The 14,680-nt window shown below is 52.2% G+C and overlaps 1 pseudogene; it reads right to left on the reverse strand.

Moving 5' to 3' along the window:
• LOC120384912 overlaps positions 1 to 3,648 on the reverse strand; it is a 44,083-nt pseudogene extending 40,435 nt beyond the window's left edge.
• Positions 3,649 to 14,680: the final 11,032 nt, after the last annotated feature.

Raw genomic sequence — 14,680 nt, forward strand, 5'->3', positions numbered from 1 at the left:
GGGAAGTTTGAACCCACCTACATTCCCATGGCTGCCCCAGGGACCCCCCCGATCTGGGGGAAGAGTTACCCCAGGTCATTCCAGTTTCCAGCCCCCCTGTAGGTCAGGGGGACTTGAGGGCACTTGCAGGTTGCAGGGGGGAAGCCTTATGCCACCCGTGCCCTTTCCCCACCCCAGTACCCCTGGGGTGCACGCGGGGCTGGGGCCTTCTCCCCACATTCCAGTCTGGGGGGGCCGTGATTCGGGCTCTCTCGGTTCAGAGCCCCCCTTCTGACCCTGGCCCCCCTCTGGACAGGCTCCTCGGGGCAGGGCGAGGGTCCTACAGCCATCTCCCCCCTGTCCTGGGCCTTCCTCCCCCTCTGGCAGAAGTCACAGGAGCGGCAGTGCTGCCGGACATGGGCAAAGACCCCAGGCCAGTAATAGTTCTGCAGCAGCCGCTGCTGGGTATGCCAGGCTCCCTGGTGCCCTGAGGGGGGAATGTCATGGGCCTGGCACAGCAGCTGATGGCAATACTTTGGGGTACCACCAGCTGCCTCCTGATCCCCCCTGACTCCATTTTCCCTGGGGGAGCCCATTCTCGGTACAGGAACCCCTTCTCCCACAGGAACCTTTTCCGGCCACCTCGTCCCATGGTCTGTCCCCCCACGAGGCTGGCCAGGTCCCCTATCCTCCGCAAGGAGGGGTCTTCCCGCACCGCGGCCTGGTACTCAGCCGCTGGGGCAGGGACGGGGATCTGCTCTCTCTCACCAGCTGGGCCTGAGGCCACAGCCTCTCTGAGCCCTGTCCCTGGGCGTTCCCTCCCCACCGGGTCAGGGTCCGGTGCCTCGGCCAAAGTACTTTCCCCGGGGTCAGGGTGCAGAGCCCTGCGTCGACTCTGACTACGGTTCACAGCCAGGGCACCCCAGGTGTTACTGGGCCAGTCCTCGAGATCCCCCCCCATTAACACCTCCGTGGGCAAACGTGGGTGCACCCCCACGTCCTTGGGGCCCTCCTGGTTCCCCCACTTTAGGTGCACCCTCGCCACGGGCACCCTGAATGGGGTTCCGATCACACCCCTCAGGGTCAGGTAGGTGTTGGGCACCACCCGATCTGGGTCCACCACCTCGGGCCGGGCCAGCGTCACCTCTGCGCCCGTGTCCCAGTACCCAGTGACCTCCCTCCCATCTACCTCCAGGGGAACAAGGCACTCTTTCCGGAGGGGTAGCCCCGTGCCCACCCTGTAAACCCAAAACTCAGGGTTGGGAGCATCCAGCCCCTCGGAGGGGTCGACCCGGGGCCCCCCTCCCTCCTTCGCAGGTGGTACGCAGCCAGCCCCCCTTTCCTGCGAACGCTGCCCCTTGTCCGCCTGGGTCTCTACCCAGTTAACCCGGTGGGGGGTCGGTCTGCTCAGTTTGTCCGGGAGTTTGGGGCACTGGGACCGCAGGTGGCTCTTCTGGCCACATTGATAGCAGTGCATGTCCCGTTGGTCCCGTCGAACCGGTCGGTTGTCCCTGACGCTGGGCGTTCCCCTTGGGAGGGGGTTCCCCCGATTCCCCTTTTGGGTGGTCTCAGGATGACTCTCTCTCTGCGTCGCGACGGGCCTGTTCCTTTGGGGTTCATCCCTGCCAACCCCCGACTGGCTCTTCACAAAGTCATCGGCCAGCATGTTGCGGGTTCTCTGGCTTTTGGTCCCTTAACCACAGCCTCAGGTCAGATGGGCACCGTTCATACAGCTGCTCCAGTACCAGCAGTTTAACCAGGTCCCCCTTCGTCTGGGCCCCATCTGCCCACTTGCTGGCGTACCCCTCCATGCGGACGGCCAGTTGTAGATAGGAGACCTCAGGGGTTTTATCCTGACTCCGGAACCTCTCCCGGTACATCTCAGGGGTCAGCCCAAACTCGCGCAGCAGGGCCTGCTTGAATGGTTCGTAGTTCCCTTTCTCCTCCTCTCCCAGCTGGCCGTACAATGCCACGGCTTTGGGGTCCAGTAAGGGGGTGAGAACCCGGAGCCTGTCCGCAGGATCCACCTGGTGCAGCTCGCAGGCCGTCTCAAAGGCATCTAGAAAGTCACCCATGTCCTCCCACTCCTTGGGCGGGGCCAGGATGGACTTATCAAAGCTCCGCGCCGGCCTGGGCCCCCCCCTCACTCACCGCAGCCGGGGGCCTGCTGCCCCCCTGCCTCGCCAGGTCCAGCTCATGGTGACGCTGTCGCTCTTTCTCCGCCCATTCCTGCTCCCTCTGTCATGCCTCATGGTCCCTCTGTTCCTTACGAACCTTCAGCTCTCTCAGTTTTAGCTCTCTCTCCCAGTCCAGCCGCTGGTGCTCCACGGATGAGCGTCGCTGGGACGATTCCCGGCTGGGGGGTGAGCTTCGCCGGGAGGATCCCCTGCTGGCCGGGGGGGTCACGGTGCCCTCGCTAGCTGGGCTCCTCCTCCCCCTCCCCCTAGGCCTAGGGGTGGGAGGTCTCGGGGAGCCCTCAGCGGCCGGCTGACCACTCCCAGCGGTGACAGACACTGGTGCCTGCGCTGCATCTGCCCGGCTGCTTCCCTCAGACAGGGATCGGTTCATTCACACGATCTGCCTCCTCCAGCCGGGCAATCAGCTGGTCCTTGGTGAGTTTCCCACTGTGTAGCCCCCTGTGCTTGCAAATCTCCACCAGGTCGCACCTGCGCCGCTTGGCATACATCTTCCTGCTGGCCGCTCGCAGGCCGGGGTGCTCGCCGCTCCCCACGGGTTCCAGGGGGACCCCTAGTGTGCCAGTCCTTGAGGTCACCCCCTCTCTGCCAGGGTCGAGCTGCAGACTCCTCCGCCCCTGGGACCGCTCGCTGTGATCCCCCGGGTGACCCTTGTTACTGCAAAGTCCTGCTCTCTGGTCACACTCTCCCAGGGGTTAATCGCCCCTTCGTTTTACTGCTCCCCAGTCACTTACTGCAGGAAGCGCCGTCCACGGGGTGCAGTCATCCCACCACTGCCACCAGTTGTCACGGAGTGTAGGGGAGTCAGGCCCTGCACCCCCGGGCTCCCTGCCGATTCACCAGGACTCTCAGCCAGCCAGTAAAGCAGAAGGTTTATTTAGACGACAGGAATACAGTTCAACACAGGTCTTGCAGGCACAGATAACAGGATCCCCCCCTGTTAGGTCCATCTTGGGGCCCCATAAACCCTATCGGGGATCAGAGCCCTCTCTCTCTGCTTCCCCTCTTTTCCCAGCCAGCTCCAGTCTGCCCCACCCCCTCCGCCCCTCCTCTCTGCTCAGCTTCTCTCCCGGGCCAGGAGGTCACCTGACCCCTTTGTCTCCAACACCTTTAGATGCACCTTTGCAGGGAGGGGCCCGGCCATCAGTTGCTAGGAGACAGAGTGTCAGGCATTTGGCCTAGCATTCCCAGCCCCCAGTGCTAACAGTCCCACTTCGTCACACCCACCATTCACTACAGTGGCAGAGATTAAGCTAATTATCAGATATTCCTGGCCCCTTTTGCCTGTACTTAAAGCTGGAACATGCTGCTGCCTGAATTACAGCAATAAACACATGTAAATACAGCTAAGAGGAGGTGTGTTTGTGTTTCACCTACCTGTTTAAACTGGCAGAAACTTCTCAGCAGAGTCAGTCTGTGGAGAGTTCCCAGCTTCTCCCTCCTCAGAGTCAAGCCAGGTCTTTTTGTTTGTTTATTTTTCATTACATATTTCCAGTTTTGTTTCAGGGCATTAAAGTTTTTCCCCAGCTCCTTGATGTTCCTCAGATCTTACAGACTTTAATTCTGAATGATTTTTAATCAGCATTTCATATGCCTCTCTCTACTGCAGTGACAGAGTGAACTTGAAACTGAAAGCGCACAGGAGGAATTCAGAAAAGTCACATGGTTTTGTGATATTTAAAAAAAACAACAGCTCTTTTGAAAGAAACACACACAATTGTGACAATCCACATGGGGTCTCAGTCCCTGTTCTTGGCTTGGCTACTGTGATGCTGGAAGATCAGGTGCCAGCTTGTGGCGAAGCCCCAGGCCAGTTCACTTGTGCATTAGTATAGATCAAAATGGTTGTAAATTTATTTGGTGTTTAAACTTCATGAAAACTGTGGGATGTTACATGCATTGTTTTCACTTACCTGTATCCTGTCTACAGTCTATTAGACTGTAATAGAAAACATTCACATTGTTCTACCCCTGTAACTAAATAACCAATCAAACGAGAAAGAAATAATCATGTAATGCAAATGAAGCACTTTAGCAGGAAATTGCTAATTCATGCTCGTTTGAAGGCAAGCGGTCATTGCGTGTGATGATCAGAGATCAAAGACTCAAAATGGGCTCCTCTCTCTCCACCAGTCAAAGGAAAAGCCCATGTGGTGGTGACATTGTCAGCTCGGCTCCTGGGAAAGGAAGCTATAAGTATGTGTAACCATTCTGCCAGGTGGAGTCGGCAGCAGCCAGGGCCGGGTTCAATATCTAGACGTTCCATTTCAACAGTACAACACAGAACCGGCTCAAGCGCCCACCCAATTACACACCACTCCTAGGTGCCTCCGAGAGGCAAAACTTCCCCACTCGCAAGCACAGAGTCCGAGTATAGGAAAGAAGCTTTTAATGAAAGGAGGGAAGTCACCCAACATTAATTAGGGGAAATGCTGCAAATAGGCTTCATCATAAACAAACCTGTGAGCAGGACACCCACACCCACTGGATGGGGCAGTGTCTTCTGCCTCAGGTTCTTGGGTTCTACAACCAAAAGATCCTTTACCGTGCCCCCCTGTGCTCCCTCACCACACCCACTCACAGGGGTTGTCCTTGGTCAGTAGGACCCAGGGTTCTGAGGTGCATGTGTGAGAGTTCACCTCCCACCCGGGGAAGAAAGCACCTGGCTTGCTCTGCCATCTGAGCACTTCCTCTGAATAGCTTCCTTGCCAGCCACTGTTCCTCAGTGCCTGGCCCCTCCCACCGACCACCTGCTTGCCACTCCCCCCAGTCAAGATGCAGGGGCCTGCACCAGTAGCAGGGATGCCCTCAAGGGAACCCTCACCACCCCTAGCTCAAGAAGGAGTTCCCCCTATCCCTTCCATGCCCACTCTCAATAGGCGAGACAGAGTTATAAGGCCAGTAAACAGGCTAACTTACGAAAACTCATGCAGTTTGTAACATCTGCAGAGGGCTTTGCTGTGATGACAAATTCTCAGCCATGGCGGGGGAGGATGTGAGCAGAGTCTGAATGAGCTCTCCCTGGACAGCTAGCTGGGAGGGGGAGAGACATCAGGAGCAAACTGTATTTACATGAACACACCCACTCTGCGTAGATATCCAGCACATAGAGCAGTGTGGCTCAAAAAGCACCAACTTTGACTGGCGTTGGGTTACAAATCACTTTAGTGCTGAATGAAATGTTGCTGACTTTTCTGTTTGAGTAAAGGGGAGCAGAAATCTGCTTAGCCCATCCCAAATGAATGGGTCACCCTCAGCTGAAAGGACTTGTTAAGCCAGGGGTTGAATGCTAGACTCCTATGAAAGGAAGAGGAGGCAGGGACATGACTGGGTTCCAGTCTTGTGTAAGAGTAAAACTCTGTCTTATTAAACACAATAAATAAATAGCAGCATTTCACCTGGGTTGTGTATTAAATGCTATAACTCATATTGTGGAGTGACAGAAGGGCTGATATCCATCAACACAGCCACCATTTATTTAGGAAGGTGCAAAGGTGGCATCTTCAACTGCTGAACTCCATGTTTCTATTTAACCAGCTGAGTACTCAGCATCCTACAGTCAGAGCACATACATGTATTGTATCCTGTAATGTGGCTGTTGGTTTGTTTGTTTACCTTAGCTCTGCTCCAGTGGGGCCAGGGCATTCACATTCCTCTGAAAAGCAGCAGCAGTGATCTCTTCAGCCAACAGCATCCAGGGAACAGCAGGGCTGGGGGAAGTCAAAGCAGCGTCTCTGCTTTCCTCAGCTCAGATGCTGCAATATCTCTACTAACCGTGTTGCCAAATTGCTGCATCACTGCACCCAGGAACTAGCCACATCCCCAGCAGCATCTGTAGTGACCATGGCTTCCCCAGCACAACTGAATTCTGCTGCTCATCCCAGGTGGCCTCTTCCAGGCCCCCACAATGGGTCGCCAGATGACCCTCCTCAGCCAGACAGGGCAAGAGCCCCAGCCCCCACTGCCACAGGCTGCCCAGTGCCACGGGGCTCAGGGGCAGCGAGTCCTTGGCTTCCCTCCGAAGGCTCGTGACAAAGGGTGCAGGGCAGACGTCACTGGTTACATTTGTGTGTGACAGGGACACCTGCCGCACCTGGGACCAGGCCCAGACCCCAGCCCCTTCCACCAGGCCCCTGAGCAGCCACACAGGCACTTTCAGCCACTGCCCAGGTCAGTGGGGTCTATGCTATTAAACTGGCACAGACCAACGAGGGAAGGGAGGCGCTTTACTCGCTCACAGGCCTGGTAGCCTGTGTGTTTGTTTGTTTACTTTAATTCTCCACAAGCTAAGAAGCAGGGACTTACAGGGCCAGATTAACTTTTGTGGGCCCAGCTCCAAACATATTTGTGAGCACCCAGGAGTGCCTGAACCTCTCATAAAAGAATCATAGAATATCAGGGTTGGAAGGGACCTCAGGAGGTATCTAGTCCTGCTCAAAGCAGGACCAATCCCCAACTAAATCATCCCAGCCAGGGCTTTGTCAAGCCAGGCCTTAAAAACCTCTAAGGATGGAGTTTCCACCACCTCCCTAGGGAACCCATTCCAGTGCTTCACCATCCTCCTAGTGAAATAGTGTTTCCTAATATCCAACCTAGACCTCCCCCACTGCAACTTGAGATCATAGCTCCTTGTTCTGTCATCTGCCACCACTGAGAACAGCTGAGCTCCATCCTCTTTGGAACCCCCCTTCAGGTAGTTGAAGGCTGCTATCAAATCCCACCTCACTCTTCTCTTCTGTAAACTAAACAATCCGAGTTCCCTCAGCCTCTCCTCATAAGTCATGTGCCCCAGCCCCCTAATCATTTTTGTTGCCCTCCGCTGGACTCTCTCCAATTTGTCCACATCCCTTCTATAGTGGGGGCCCCAAAACTGGACACAATACGGCCTCACCAGTGCCAAATAGAGAGGAATAATCACTTCCCTTCATCTGCTGGCAATGCTCCTACTAATGCAACTCAATATGCTGTTTGCCTTCTTGGCTGACTCATCCAGCTTCTCATCCACTGTAATCCCCACATCCTTTTCTGCAGAACTGCTTAGCCGGTCGGTCCCCAGCCTGTAGCAGTGCATGGGATTCTTCTGTCCTAAGTGCAGGACTCTGCACTTGTCCTTGTTAAACCTAATCAGATTTCTTTTGGCCCAATCCTCTAATTTGTCTAGGTCACTCTGGACCCTATCCCTACCCTCCAGCATATCTACCTCTCCCTCCAGCTTAGTGTTATCTACAAGCTTGCTGAGGGTGCAGTCCACGCCATCGTCCAGATCATTAATGAAGATGTTGAAAAAAACAGCCCCAGGACCTCACTCCTCTTAATATCGGCTGCCAACTAGACATTGAGCCATTGATCACTACCCGTTGAGCCAGTTTTCTATCCACCTTATAGCCCATTCATCCAGCCCATACTTCTTTAACTTGCTGGGAAGAATACTGTGGGAGACCATATCAAAAGTTTTACTAAAGTCAAGCTATATCACATCCACTGCTTTCCCCTCATCCACAGAGCCAGTTATCTCATCATAGAAGGCAATCAGGTTAGTCAGGCATGATTTGCCCTTGGTGAATCCATGCTGACTGTTCCTGATCACTTTCCTCTCCTCTAAGTGGTTCAGAATTGATTCCTTGAGGACCTGCTCCATGATTTTTCCAGGGACTGAGGTGAGGCTGACTGGCCTGGTGTTCCCTGGATCCTCCTTCTTCCCTTTTTTAAAGACGGGCACTAGATTTGCCTTTTTCCAATCGTTTGGGCCCACCCCCAATCACCATGAGTTTTCAAAGAAAATGGCCAATGGCTCTGCAATCACATCAGCCAAGTCCCACAGCACCCTTGGACATTAGATCTGGACCCATAGAAAGTCTTGACATGCACAAGTCTAAATACTGCTTAACCTTTTCTTTCACCACTGAAACATTCAGCAACATTCAGAAATTGCCATAATAGTATTTTTTTTTCAGGAAGGTGGGGAATGAATTATTTCCCCAAAATATTTGGATGAATCATAATTGCAGGGGATGTGAAAAACTGACCCCAAATGTTTGCATGAATTTGGAAACAGAAGCAAAATTACATGTTTTTATTGCTGTGATGGGGTGGATAAAAGGTTTGTGGTAGGGCTAAGGGGAGCCAGAGAATCCAATTAGCCCATTCTGTGGCACCTAGATGGGAGACAGGTTATCAACTTGCTAGGAGACTATAAAGAAAATGTCCCAGGGCTTGAGCCTTTTAATCTCAGGTCTGCTTAAGCTTTGCCAGGGAAGGTCTAAGCCACACAACTGAGGTCTCTGGCTTTACTCTAGATTTACTGTGGAATTCTCATGGAAAAACTGGAACAAACTCTACCCCTGGACAGGGCTGGTGCAAGGATATTTTGTGCTCTAGGCGAAACTTCCACCTTGCACCCCCCCTCCCCCCAGAACATCACTCATTATAAACTTTCAGAAATGAATACTGCATCATGTGGCCTTGTTCATTAGAGTTAATACAGAGAGGGAGGATTTGGCCCATGAAACAATAACTGTATTAAGATGCTGCCTGCAAAAGAGTCTGAGAAACCTTGACTTACATTTCTTTGGTGACATGATGTAATATCCAGTATTGCCAACCTCAAACGTTCAGAACTCATGAGCTGGGCCCCCCACAAAAAAAATCACTCAATATCTGACCTATCAGTCCTCAGCCTCAAAGGAAACCTGCCGAACACTTTTCAAAGACGAGCCTGGGAGCTTGAATTCAAAACCTTGCTAGACATTAAAAATCATGATCTTCATAAAGATATTGGATTTACGGTTAATTACAACAACCTGCAGCCCACTAATCTCCCCTTTTGTCCTGGGATTACAAGGGAGTTAATGGGCTACTTCACCTGGAATGGTCCCCTTGGATATGTGCTAGCTAATCTGTTAGCTCTAGTGTTCAGCTGTGACACTGTTTGGACCTTTCCAGGCCCGGAGAAGAGCTCTGTGTAGCTCCAGAACTTGTCCCTCTCACTGACAGAAGTTGGTCCAATAAAAGATCTCACTTCACCCACTGTGTTTCTTTCAAATAATGTGACAGCAGAAGGGACTGTATAAAATCACATGTCCCTGGAGCTAAACCCCCATCACCCTGGTCCTTTTCAAGTGTTCATAGGGTGACAAAGTTCCTCCTCTACCTTGGTGGGTCCTCTGCTTATTGGCAGACCTGCTCACCTCAGTGATCTTCCCCACAGTCTGGCTCAACCCCTCCTGTGTCTGATCAGGAGTTGGGAGGTTTGGGGGGAACCTGGGCCCGTCCTCACCTCCGGGTTCCAGCCCAGGGCCCTGTGGATTGCAGCTGTCTATAGTGCCTCCTGTAACAGCTGTGTGACAGCTACAGCTACACCTCCCTGGGCTGCTTCCCCCTGGCCTCCTCCAAACACCTTCTTTATCCTCACCACAGGACCTTCCTCCTGGTGTCTGATAACACTTGTACTCCTCAGTCCCCCAGCCCCAGCCCCAGCCCCTCTTGCTCCCAGCTCCTCACATGTGTGCCACAAACTGACGTGAGCTCCTTTTTAAACCCAGGTGCCCTGATTAGCCTGCCTTGATTGGCTGCAGGGGATCTAATCAGCCTGGCTGCCTGAATTGGTTCTAGCAGGTTCCTGATTACTCTAATGCAGCCCCTGCTCTGGTCACTCAGGGAACAGAAAACTACTCACCCAGTGACCAGTATATTTGCCCTCTGCCAGACTCCTGTACCCCACTGGTAATAATTACTGGAGATATACCAATCTCCTAGAACTGGAAGGGACCTTGAAAGGTCATCAAGTCCAGCCCCTGCCTTCACTAGCAGGACCAATTTTTTGCTCCAATTGCTAAGTGGCCCCCTCAAGGGTTGAGCTCATAACCCTGGGTTTAGCAGGCCAATGCTCAAACCACTGAGCTATCTCTGGCTCTGTCACAATAGTAATAAGTTCAATAACAGATTTGCAGACCTTTGACATCTCTACTTAAAAATGACCTGACAACTCTCCAACAACTGCTGAAAAGTGCTTTTTTGGAATGTTCTTTATAAAATAGGCCCCTCCCATAGGATTTCATATTTTACAGTTTGTCTTTAAGTTTAAATAAATATTTACTGAAACTTCTGTTTCTATTTGACATTGACTCCGCTTATGCAAAATATGAGTTTCTTACTTTACTAATCACTTTCTTATGTAGGAAGTGTGAAACCAACTGTCTTGGTGTGATTGTCCTAGTTTTGTGGCTGTTTTATAATCAGTTGTATTACTTTTTAAAATGTTAGCTACATTAATTTCTTTGTATGCTGAGGCTTTCTGAGCAGTTTAAAGAGCAGGATACATCCTTGCAGCTGGAATTGTTTTGATTTAAACACTGCAAATAAAAAAAGTTGGGGTTAATACAACTTTTGAAAGTTAGGTTAATACAAATATCAAGGATTTAATCATGTAACATTTTAACTAGGTTGTTTTCTCATCGATATCCCAGATTAATCCATACAGGGAAATACAACTAGAAAGTCCAGGGGTTTTTTGAGCTGTGGAGGCTTGGCCCGTGCAACATGTGGGGAAGGGGACCCTGAGTGGCTGTAGGTTCAGGTCGGTGCCATGAAGGGGTAGGGTAGGGGCGGGGCCAAGCCAGCCTGACGGTGATGCTCAGGAACATTTCCTGGGAACCCCATTCTGCCTGGTGGCCACGGTTCACAGCAGCATCCCTCCTAGTCCTGCACCACCTCCTGCTTCCACTCCCAGGGCAGGAGCCAATGCTGGGCTCAGGCGATCTGCGGGGGACAGAGGTGGCAGGTGGCATCCGAGCGCGCAGCCGCCTCGTCCCCGGGCTCCAACTTTCCCAGCTCCCTGAACCACGGGGCCCGAAGCAACTTCCCACCTCCCCCAGCCCCGGTGCTGCTGTGCTGGGGAAGCGCCCGGCTGGGAGGGCAGGGGCTGGAGAGCAGCAGAAGCCAGGAAAGTTGGAGCCCGGGGAGGAGGTGGCTGTGCACTCGGATGCCGCCCACGGCCTCTGTCTCCTGCAGATTGCTGGAGCCCTCCGGCAGGGGCAGTGGCGACGGCAGCAGCTCACACGCCAGGAAGCCGCAGAATCCGAGCACGGTGAGGGGGGAACTGGGGTACACGCCTGGCCAGGCTGCGACCCGGTGCCCCCCCCAGGGGGGCTCCTGCAGTAGATGCATGCGGGCAATGGCCCCCGTGCGCCCCCCGGCTCCCTCCTCGCTGCACTCGGGCTCTGTGGCTCCCGGGAGCAGGCTCAGGGCTCTGCGCCCTGTCGGTGGTGGCTCACATGCCCAGGAACCGCAGAGCCTGAGCACGACAAGGGGAGAGCCGGGGGGTCACACGGGGGCCGCCGCCCGCATGCATCTGCTGCAGCCTGCAGGAGTGTGTGTGTGGGGGGGGTGCTGGGCTGCAGCCTGGGGAGGGGGGGCAGGGGGCGCAGCTGCTCCCTGCGAGTGGCACCACCACCTTTTCAGGGCTGCTGCCCCCTGTGCCGCGCCGGCTCCTCCATGGCTGGGGCTCGCCGCTCTTTGGCGCCCCCAACCACTTGGCGCCCTAGGCGACCACCTCATTTGCCTCGTGGTTGCACCGGCCCTGCCCCTGGACTTACTCTTGGACTATAACCTTTCAAACTGATTCCAGAAAGACTTTTCCAAATCAGCAGCATTGCAATCTCTGCTGTGAAACTGGGACCTAGAGGCTTTTCATATCTCTGTCTGTATCCTGATCTCTTAATCCCTGCTACGCTCTTCTCTCCTATTCCATTTATTACACTGCTCTACAGCCAAAATGCTTCTGAAATAAATGTAGTCAAACTTTACTAATTCTGGGTCACTGAGAACGAAAATGATGCTTCAAATTGTTGATTGGCTCTAGTTTTCAAGATGTGCTATTGGGTCAGTATATACGACCCTTGACTTGGGAATGGCGGAGGATAAGTGAGTTATAAAGGGACGGGATCTCAATTTAAACCAGAAATAACTAAAATACATCTTTGACTGGATCTATGAATAAATCTATGACTGGGTTTGGACAGTACTTGCTTTTTAGGCAAAACAATGAAGGATACAATCTGAAGCTGGTATTGCCTCATACATGATATGAATTGCATCATGTTATTCCTAGAAGTCATGGATGATGCAATCATAACAAAGCTTACATCACTCTGCTGAACAAATTGCCCTGTATCAGCTCTAGAAATCATACAGTGTCGTGCTCTTATTTGTCAGTGTTTGATTTTGCAAAGGAACACATTTCTGTTTAGCCAAAGTGAGCAGAGATGCCTCGTACTTGTGTGAACAGTGCAGATAACTTCTGCTATGTTTGTGGTGAAGTGACTTTTGCATCACAAAAGCACAGTTGGTCATGCAGTCCATATGAAGGAAACCTATGGCAACATGAAACAACTTTTGAGGTGCATAAACTATGACCAAAATCAGTAGCAGCTTTGTGGTGATTTGAAGGTTGTTGCTCTCTTGCTTGGTCTGCAGACTGGATACAGAAAGTACTGCTGTTTTCTCTGCGAATGGGATAGTCGTGCAAGAGATTCCCACTACATCAAGAAAGATTGGCCACTCCGACAGTCATTGGAGCCTGGGAGGAAAAGTGTTCAGCATCCACCACTTGTTGAATCAAGGAAGATTTTGTTACCACTATGACGTTATTGGTATAAACTGGGACCATATAGAACATGGTTTGCAACCAAGGTCCTGTAGTGGCACCAAATCTTAGGTAAAGGGGGTCATCTAAGGTGTCTAAGACCTTAGACACCTTGGGTTGCTGGTTATGATTATGCTGTCTGTATGTCTGTGTATCATTTTGTAGTTGAAGTTATAAGTATTGGCTCTGTACTGTCTGTACTTCAAACTTATGTTGTGCTTCTGGGTGATATCCTAGATAAGTTGGTGTTAGCTCTGCCCAGCTTGCTTGATGGCCCATTAAGGACCATCAGCTACACAATTGACCCATGGAGAGAAGGCAGACACGCCTTGTGACTCAGCAAAGTATGCAGGGACTGGCCCATGTGACTCCAGACTCCATTTTGCTGTAATTTTCCACAGTAAGGACAAAGAGGTTCTTACACCTGGAAAAGCCTATCTAAGGCTGATGCCTCATCTCCATCTGGTCTACAATCCTGCTTCTTACCTCTGGAGGGACTTTGCTACAAACTGAAGCTCTGCACAAAGGACTGATGACCCATCCCAGTTGTGGATGTACTCCAGAGACTTGATTTGAACCTGCAGTTTATGCCAGCACTGCTGCAAGCCTGAACTAAGAACTTTGCCATTACTGTATGTAATTGATTCCATTTAACCAATTCTAGCTCTCAGCTCTACCTTTTTCCCTTTATGAATAAACCTTTAGATTTTAGATTCTAAAGGATTGGCAACAGCGTGATTTGTGGGTAAGATCTGATGTGTATATTGACCTGGGTCTGGGGCTTGGTCCTTTGGGATCGAGAGAACCTTTTTCTTTTATTGGGGTGTTGGTTTTCATAGCCATTTATCCCCAGGACGAGTGGCACTGGTGGTGATACTGGGAGACTGGAGTGTCTAAGGGAATTGCTTGTGTGACTTGTGGTTAGCCAGTGGGGTGAAACCGAAGTCCTTTTTGTATGGCTGGTTTGATTTGCCTTAGAGGTGGAAAAACCCCAGCCTAGGGCTGTGACTGCCCTGTTTGAGTGATTTGTCCTGAATTGGCACTCTCAGTTGGGTCCCACCAGAACCGCATTGTCACAACCACCCTTACACATCAAGCTGGGTCTGATGAAGAACTTTGTCAAGGCCATTGACAAAACACAAACCACTTAACTCCTACTTTCTGTATTTAATAAAATCACCTTTTACTTATTAACCCAGAGTATGTGTTAATACCTGTGTGTGTCGGGGGAGGGCAAACAGTTGTGCATGTCTCTCTAGCAGTGTTATAGAGGGGGAACAATGTATGTGTTTACCCTGGATAAGCTTTATACAGGGTAAAATGGATTTATTTGGGGTTTGGACCCCATTGGGTGTTGGGCATCTGAGTGTTAAAGACAGGAACACTTCTTAAGTTGCTTTCAGTTAAGTCTGCAGCTTTGGGGCAGGTGGTTCAGACTCTGGGTCTGCGCTGGAGCAGACGGGGGCGTCTGGATCAGCAGGACAGGGTGCTGGGGCCCCAGGCTGGCAGGGAAAGCAGGGGCAGAAGTAGTCCTGGCACATCAGGTGGCAGCTCCCAAGGGGGGTTCTGTGATCTAACCCATCACATTCTCCTCTAGCCAGGGGGGTGTTCGACCCTGCCTCTGTGCCAGGCCCTGCCCCCACTCCACCCCTTCCCTCAAACCTCTGACCCCACCCTGCCTCGCCCCGCTCCCGCTCCACCCTTTCTCCCAAGCCCCCACCCCCTGACCTGCCTTTTCCCCACCTCTTCCCCCGAGTGCACCCCATCCCCAGTGCTCCCCTCCCTCCCGAAGTGTCTTGAATGCTCGGAAACAGCTGTTCACGGAGGGTGGGAGGTGCTGGGAGGGGAGGGGGGAGCTGGCTGC

The sequence above is a fragment of the Mauremys reevesii genome, linkage group 17, assembly GCF_016161935.1.
Source record: "Mauremys reevesii isolate NIE-2019 linkage group 17, ASM1616193v1, whole genome shotgun sequence".
Classification (NCBI taxonomy): Eukaryota; Metazoa; Chordata; order Testudines; family Geoemydidae; genus Mauremys; species Mauremys reevesii.